General features: G+C 42.2%; 1 pseudogene; it reads left to right on the forward strand.

Annotated features, from left to right (window-relative positions):
* Positions 1-3336: 3336 nt before the first annotated feature.
* On the forward strand, positions 3337-4524 carry LOC148474964 (uncharacterized; annotated as a pseudogene).
* The last annotated feature ends 4993 nt before the right edge of the window (positions 4525-9517 follow it).

The following is a 9517-nucleotide window of genomic DNA, read 5'->3' on the forward strand; positions in this document are numbered from 1 at the left end:
TGGCTAATTCCTTTTTGGGATCGGGGAAATCATTTGTGATGGCATTTAGTTCTGCTCTTGTCCAAGGACAATGCATTACTACTTCCCTCATGGGCACTACACCGTTCGCATCAGCATTTCCATTCGGAACAGTTATTGTCCGAATGGGATGCAGACCGGTAGCGTTGCTACCTCTGACCTGGTTACCTAGCTGGGGGTTTAATCTGCTGCTGCTACGTATGGTATTAACAACTTCCTCTACGGGTGCAGAGTGTGTTAACACTTCCCTTGCTGTTACCGATGGAGATGGCGGCACCACCCGTGATTGTGGTGATGCAGCATCTATCATTTGCACAGCATGGGAAATGGCAGACATTACAATAGGCTCATCATCCACATCATAAACATTTTCTTTATAGTTGCTTAAGAGAGGGTACAAATTGCTTGTTACATTTTTATGGGTATTTTTGGTAACTGTACTTGCACCTCCATCCACATAAGGTGGGGGAGGTGAGCGTGAACTGCTGACAATACTCCACAACGCTACCTTGCCGCACGTGCGTGCCATTTTGCAGCTCGCCTGTATTGCAATTTAACGTCGTGGATGTATTTTCTGGCAATGCGCTTGCAACGCTAGTTTGCGTTGCTTGCACATTTTTAAGCCACGCATCCCCTTCATGCTGCCACAATTTTAAACATTCACAATATTTGACCTTATTCTCTCGGGAGCGCATCAGACTGATGTGATCCCGGACATTATTTAATACATCCTCATCAAAACTACCAATTCTGGGAAACAGTCTAACACTCTTCATCGTCATTTTAAACCATACATCACAATACCTTATTGCATAAGTACCGTACTTAGTATGCATAATATGACGGGGCAATCCAATCATTGTCTAACATCTCTACTGTTTGCATGGCTCCCATTCTGAGACAAAATCCTTCGCTTTTCAATAAAGATTTAAACTGGTGAAAGACAATCAAGATACTTTCACTTACCTGTGGATAAGATTTGAAAAAGGCAACTTCCACACCCGGATAAGATTTAGTAAGGCAACTTCCACACCTATGGGAGTTTATATGTCGGCCGCTCCCACACACCTCTCTACAACAAAGACAACATGTACACCTGCTACTGTGTATAGAACGGTAAAGCTACTTACCGAGCGGCTAGACTAATCCTTGCACCTAGCCCTTAACCACTTGCCTGGCACGGTCGTATCAGATACGACCGCACCAGGCTGGGCTTTCCCTGACATGGTCATATCTGGCACATACTTCCTCTACTTTCCGAGTGCTGGCTCATACCTGGAATATATACATTTGGGATTGCAAGGTCCCGCTTGGAACAAGGCACCGTCTAATTTTTCACTGGCAGCTACCTGTTTGGAGAGCAATATACACAGCATGGAATAGAACAGCTCTAATCTGCAGAGTGGTGGGGAATATCCAGCTGGATTCTCAGGAATCACCTTACCTAAGGGCATACTCCACAGCTTCACTAATGCTGAAGCTGAACACATCTTGTTTAAAGAACATTGGCCCTCCACAGATCATAAAGATGATGCAAAGGACTATTACCATCAAATGTTAAAATTTAAAAAACGGGAAACAGAATATCTCCTGCACAGAATATCCCTTTCAGAATACTACAGGGATCACATGATACCGCGGGGATTCCTTGTGAAAAACGCTCCCACTATTGGGAGGCAAAATCCTGATTTTTGTAGAAAATGGGTTGGAGTGATTAACAAGTGCAGTATGGACTTAATGTTGCTTGTTATTCACGAAGCAGGGCTTGCACTGGCTAAGACCAGGGATAAAATTGAAGCTCTGGCTGCTAAATCTAAAACCAGCTTTGAATGTGAGAGTAGTGTGGAACTACTACAAAAATTACAGAAACAGAGCGAGACATATCGCCATGAATTAATTAAATTCAAACGTAACAAAAAGCTGGTGGTGTGTGATGATTATGAGAATAATCATGTGTACCGCTGGCTAACAGGTGGGGACACAAGATCCCAGTCTTTCAAAAGCAAAGACAAAAGCGTCAAGGGTGGAGAGTTAGACGAGAAAATAAACAAATAGACACTGTCACGTCCAATAGTGACAGTGAATTCGCAATACGCGATTCAGATGAAAGCGGGGACATACAATCAGTCCCTTTAGATACAGCTATGGCAACAGGGGAGAGTGCCATAAAAGGACTTCCACCCGCCGGGGGGGGTGTCAAAATGCGAGGAATAAAAGGTCCATCCTCCAAAAAGAAAACTTAATTTGTAACATATCATCTAGAACACTTACGGACATGGAGATTAGTGTACTTAATAAAGGTCTCACTTTTGTCCCCACCAATATCCATAAGGACCTGACATGGCAGGTAGATCTACACCGGTTCTCTCGCAATCTTAGACTGAAAGAATTTTTTCAAACAAAGGCACCACCAGAATCCAATAACCCATTTTCAACATTTTTGCAAGCACGTAGTACCTCTACGTTTGACCCCCAATCTACTAATACATCGTTAAAGACCTTTAATCGTTTAATGGATGATTCCGTTTCTAGATACATTAAAGCATCGACTACTCAGCACTACAATTTAACACGAAAGGAAAAAGAAGCTCTAAAGAATTTGAGTGCATATAGAGATATCATCATCCGCCCCACCGATAAGGGGGGCGCGATTGTGATCCAGGATTTGAAGGATTACATGAGAGAAATCGAAAGACAACTAGCCGATACGAACACTTACCAGAAATTGGCTAAGGATCCTACTGGTGATTATAAAAAAGAGTTGGATCAAATCTTAGCACAAGCAGAATATGATGGCCTAATTAGTGATAAGGTGAGACGGTCCTTAATACAAGAGTTCCCAGTGGTGCCAATAATGTATTTGGTCCCCAAAATTCATAAAAATCTACAAACACCCCCGGGAAGACCAATTACATCGGCAAGGAACTCTCTGTACCAGCCCATTTCTATGTTTCTAGACACAATTCTTCAGCCTCTGGTGTCTACACAGCCATCATATATTAAGGACACCACAGCCTTTTTATTGGCATTAAAAATGGTTACGGTGGTTCCACTAGACACCCTAATTTGCGTGATGGACGTTTCAAGTCTGTACACATCTATTCCCCATAATAAGGGAATAGAGATCATGAAAACTTTTGTAGTACAACAACGAATGACTGTCCTGGACAAAACCCTTTTTTTTACAGCTATTAGAACTTACGTTGTCACGCAATTATTTTTTGTACAATGGGAAGTTTTACCAACAGGTGTCCGGCTGTGCCATGGGCAGTAACGTAGCCCCGAGTTACGCAAACGTCTATATATTTAGTGAAGAACATGATATGTTTTTTTTCTAATGAAGAAATCAGCAAGCACATACTCATGTACACGAGGTATATAGACGATTTGTTTATGTTATGGACTGGTGGTATAACGGCGTTTGAGATGCTGATGCAACAAATCAACAACCGTGACTCACCCATCAAATTGACCTATAACTTTAGTACATCTACATTGAACTATCTTGATGTTCAAGTAACTATTGAAAATGGTCGTATTAAAACAGGGGTATATTCCAAACCCACAGATCGCAACACTCTACTTGCGGCAAATAGCCATCATCCTAAATCACTTGTGAGAGGACTTCCAAAATCACAAATGCTGAGAATTGCACGTATTTCAAGTGACCTTGACCATACTCAACAAGAGTTGGAAAAAATAATAGATAAGTTCGTGACAAGGGGATATTCTTTACCTCTGTTAAGGAAGCAAAGAGACGAGGTCCTGCTTCCTTAACAGAGAGATACTTTATTACAACCTACAAATAAAGATAAAGGTAACATTATCCCCTGGAAACTTGAATACCAAACCAGCAGTCCAGTGATCCAGCGAGCTACAAGGGCATTATGGCCCATAGTTTACACTGACAAAGATCTACCTTGTTTCACAGGCAAACGACCGATGGCGTGCTTTACAAGAGGCAGGAATATTAGGGACATGGTGGTTCACATGGATATAACTGGATTTGTTCATCCCAGTCAGGAAGGACAAACCATACGGACAAAAGCACCAGGTTGCTACAAATGTACAAAATGTACTACGTGTCAACATATGGTGATAGGATCAACATTCAAACATCCTCATCGTGACTACATATATCACATAAAACATGTCCTCACCTGTACTTCAACACACGTAGTCTATTTGATAATGTGCCCGTGTGGGTACTATTATGTCGGCAAAACCATCAGGACAGTGAGAGAACGGATGGCTTTGCATCGATCAACCATTAAATCAGCCCTCCTAAAAAAAGTGGCTGAGCAACCTGTGGCGAGACATTTCTTGCAAGCTGGCCACCCTTTGTCTGCTTTGAAACATATCTTAATTGATCATGTTCCGACCATGTTAAGGGGAGGAAACAGAGGCGAAAAACTTTTGCGTCTGGAAGCGTCCTGGATACACAAATTAAATACTATTTATCCTGCAGGACTTAATGAGAAATTGTCGCTTAATGTATTTCTGTAAGGACAATAGCTACGCTTTAGCCACTCCTCCGTATCGAGTAACCATTTAAAGTGTCGTCAAGATTTCTTATCTATAGTTCATCATCACAGCTGTTCTAATCTATGTTATATGTAGTTAGTCTGTATGTATGTCTTAAAGTAAATAGTTTAAGCGATTGATATTTATACATTATACTTGTGCTGCATGTTTGTAACATTAATCTTTTTCGTGCCTCTCCTTGTAGCTGACGCGGGCCGGTCAGACAGTATACCAGGCTTGTGGTTTGTCCCCATGACAACCAACAAGCATTGGAGTGACGTAATCAGCGGAGGACAGAAGCCGCCGCGTGCGCGCCACCCCCTCCCCCTGCCTGTCCCGGCCGGCGCCAGCACACAGGAAGCATACTGCTATTTAAAGGTAAGACTCAGCAGTGTTTATGTCTGCTGTTTATAATGTAACTGAATACTGTTATGCCTGCCTTGAGAAAAGGGTCGTGTCTGGCTCTGAAACGTCGGCAATGTGGCATGCATTAAATTTCTTTTTGCTTATGACAACAGTCCAGGAGTGCCGCTGATTCTTTGCATATATATATATATATATATATATATATATATATATATATATATATTAGGGGTGAACGGGTTCGGTTCTACTCGGTTCCGTTCGGGTGTTTTTACCGAATCTTATTGGGTTTCAGGTGTCACGAGTTTTGGATAGCCAATAAGATTCGGTAAAAACACCCGAACGGAACCGAGTAGAACCGAACCGAACCCGCTCACCCCTAATATATATACGTATATATATGTATGTATGTATGTATATATATATACGTATGTGTATATATATATATACGTATGTATGTGTGTATATATATATATATATATATATATATATATATATGTGTGTATATATATATATATATATGTATATATATATACGTATGTATGTATATATATATATATACACGTATGTATGTATATATATATATACACGTATGTGTGTATATATATATATATACATATGTGTGTGTGTGTGTGTGTGTGTGTATATATATATATATATATACTGTGTGCGTGTATATATATTATATATATATATATATATAATGTTCGATCGATATATATATATATCGATCGATGATCATCGCAGAGCCTCTGATTAGGGATGGCAACTGGCCATCGATGGTTTGCAAACCATCGATGGTATGACTGAAGACAAGTGGTTTGCCATTGCTTGTGGCCATCAATGTTGCACCATCGATGGCAACCCTCAATCGATGTTTAGGAAACATCGGCAGTTGTGGTGTACACAGATCTCCTCGACCAATCGCAAAACAATTGATGGCTTCTAACGATGGTTGAACCAACGATGGTACAGCCGTCAATGGCCATCACTACAGTATAATATAAAAATTGCTATTTTTATGGTATACTGTGTTTTTAAAAAAAAAATTTTTTAAAATAAAATAGTGATGGATAAGTTGAAAATTATGTTCGTGACCTAATTCAATCATAAAAGAAACCGACAATTTTGGAGCGGTTTTTGGAAAAAGAATTCGTCAGTTAAGTGGTTAAGGATCATACGATACCCTTAACTTTGTCCAACAAATATTCACTGTTACACACTTTTTCCTGCGCAGAAAAATACACGTTAACCCAGATATTGATAACAATTTAAAAAGGTAAACCTCGATGGCTTTGTTTAAACACGTGGCAGTAGAACCAGAAGTACGTATACACTATTGTGCGACCAGCCGCATGCACAATAATGCGACTACCACACAACTGTATAATGACTTTTTAACTGTGTACGCAAAAGTGTGTCTTTGCTGTGCGCAAATCTGCGACTCAGCCGCGTATTCAATACTGCGGCACCCCTTTTAAACATTAGGTTCTATCAACAAAGGAAAACAAACTTTTTCCTTTCTTGTCCCTGGATTCTAGTCAGCTTCCTTTGCTTACACGAAAACAGATAGCGATTTTTCAGCACAAAGCAATTACAGGAAAACCCTGCATGTGGCCACTCCAACCTTTGCTGAGATATCTATAGCCGTATGTGCCGTGTGAGTAGGTAAGTGACTTCACTCGATGAGCCCCCATCTGACGATATTAAAATGAACCTCTATATACCCCTGCCTGTACCTTCTAAACTACTTCCTATAAACCTCTAAGGATGACGCTAATTTGCGTACGCAGTCATACAATAAATAGAGACTACAGACTAAGGACATGTGGTTCCGAAGCACAAAGTATTATTCAAGTAAAAGTACAGTCAGTTACACACTATGATCTGTGTACAATGTAGCGCAAAGGAATTATACAGACCCAAGTACAGTATACATACGCAGCACCTCTGGACCAGATCTCGGCCTTCAGAAAGAAAACCTCCGTCAATCAGCATTCAGCAAGAAGACTAAAGACCCAGTGTTTCAGCACACATGTTTATACCCCCCCAGAATAGACAGGACAATAGAGAAGTTTCTTGCTTATGCCATTGGTTCCCAGGGGAGAAGCATATGTTACAGTGCATTTGACAGGCTGGTTCAAATAGACTCGCCCAGCCTCTAACAACTGAGGGTCTTTTCCCTCCCGCCTCCCCATGCTGCATCCTAACAGTTGTTCCTAAAATATACATTTTGTTGCTTGTAGTCTCTGCGGTCCATAAGTTGGGAATGCATGATGCGATCTCCAAACCGATAGTACCGGAATTCTGTTGAAACAGTACGCATCAGTTCTAAACCAAACATGGCTGTCTTAACATGTATAGAACCTTAGTTATCAAATATCTTTATTTCTCAGCATTTAAACTAACTGAACCAACTTAAATCATATACTTTAAAGCTTATTAAACCTTATGTGTGAATATGTAATGTGTGAGTATTCGGGGTTTGATATAAAGACGTATTAATGTGTGTATGAGGAAGGGTGCACTTAACTCTCACTAAGTGAACATCTTAGCAGTGTGACATGCTGAGCCAGATAGTTCCACATGCCCACTCTGTCAGCAGTCCCCCCCACCTGTCCCAGGCTTCAAAAGAAAAAACTCTGTATTCTTCCAGTCTCTTGTGTGAAATGCAAATAGCCAAGCTACAAGAGACAGACCTAAGATGACACTCTAGTCTTTGAAATCATGTCATTGCAGGAAGCCTGCTAATGTAGGTGTGTATTCGAGCTAGACCACCTATAATGAGGGCAGACACTGTCCAGGAAGCTTATCTACACAAGCTAGTTGTCACGTAGCCATTTGCTTTATTCAGCTAATGCAATCAATTTTGGCATACTGTAAAGCCATTTCTGAAATATATATCCTTTATAACACGTAAAGTAATGAAATAGGCTTCTGGTGAATCGCCGTAACTTATGGCGATGGTCACAGATGCATTCGCATGATGCTAATAGTATTATCGCCACATGTACTAAAGTGTGAGTTTATCTAAAATGGCGCTTAGGTGGCCATTTCGCAAAATGGCATCTTGCTGCCAGTCGCAAGATGGTGTCGCTGCAATTCAATTTTAAACTGATCTTGTCTCAGCCAATAATCTAGTTTCGACATGCCACACAATGCCCTCACTGATAATATGCCACACAATGCCCTCACTGATAATATGCCACACAATGCCCTCACTAATAAAATTCCACACAATGCCCTCACTGATAATATGCCACACAGAGCCTTATCAGTCATGTTTCTTTATTTGCCATCCTCAGAGCCTCTCCAATCATGTCCCTTTAAATGCCACCACCAAAGTACTCCTCTTTAACTACAGTCCATCTTTGAGGGGGATATCACTATCTATTCCTGACTCCGTCCACGACTGTCCCACGGCAGATTGGAAGGGAAGCAGCGGAGAGGGTCTGCTCAGCAGTGAAGACTCTGGGCCGCGCTAAGTGGTACCAACCTGGACTCTGGACAGAGCTGTCCAGAGGAATTCAGACCCGAATAGGGTCTGGACTTCAGCAGAGGTTGTGCCGCATTTGGCCCGTGGGCCATAGTCTGACCACCTATGGTCTAGAGTAGAGGTGGGCATAACCGGCCCGCCAGATGTTGTACAACTACACATCCCAGCATGCCCTGCAACAGTTTTGCTATTTGACCATGCTAAAAGTAACGCAATGCATGCTGGGATTTGTAGTTCAACAACAGCTGGAGGGCCGCTTATTGCCCACCCCTGTTCTAGAGTATATTGCTTCCAGTGAAGAGTAAGCTGAATGCGAAAACAGACCCACATTTGAAAATACAGACACAGAAGAAGGCCAAGTCAGGAACACAGGGCCTGATTCAGGTTCGCATGCAGCCAGCCAATGTTTGCATTCGGCGCATGCGTATAGACGCAGTGCACGTGTGCAAACCAGCCGCTGCGATCGGGATCGCAGTCAGCATGCAGAGTCCTCACACAGTGATTGACAGGAAGTGACCGTTTGAGGGTGGGGATAGGGGGTGCATTTAAACGCCATTACAGGGGCATGCATAATTAAGCCCCTGCGATGACATACACAGCCAGAGCACTACATGGCGACAGGAAGCTTCGCAGGTTGTGAGGCATGTCAAGCTCAACTGCAACTCTGCGCATGGGTCCGTTGTTACTCAATGTTACCGCTGACTTGCGGATGCATGTCATGGGAAGTGGGCAGCTTTATACAGTGATGGGCGTTTTGGTATAGTGCTGCGTTTGCCGTGCAACTGCATTCATCAGCATATTTTCGCAGCTAACGTGAATGCAGCCTTGCAATCCAACCTGAATCAGGCCCACAGCCTGTATGCAGTACACACAGGATAGCCAGGACTGCAACAAGGTTAGCATGCACACAGAGTTGCCTGGTATGGAACAAGACATGCATACACACAGGATAGTCTGGTATGGAATGAAGTCTGTATATATACAGGATAACCTGGTATAGTAGACAGGGATGACGAGATGGGGGGAGCGGGTACTAATAACCCGGGTCTGGGCTTGTTTTAGGGGTCTGGGTCCGCAACCGCCCCCATCTCCCTCTTACCTGTCAGCAGCCAGCAC

This window comes from Taudactylus pleione, unplaced genomic scaffold, assembly GCF_031769625.1.
Source record: "Taudactylus pleione unplaced genomic scaffold, aTauple2 ptg000792l, whole genome shotgun sequence".
In the NCBI taxonomy this organism is placed as follows: Eukaryota; Metazoa; Chordata; class Amphibia; order Anura; family Myobatrachidae; genus Taudactylus; species Taudactylus pleione.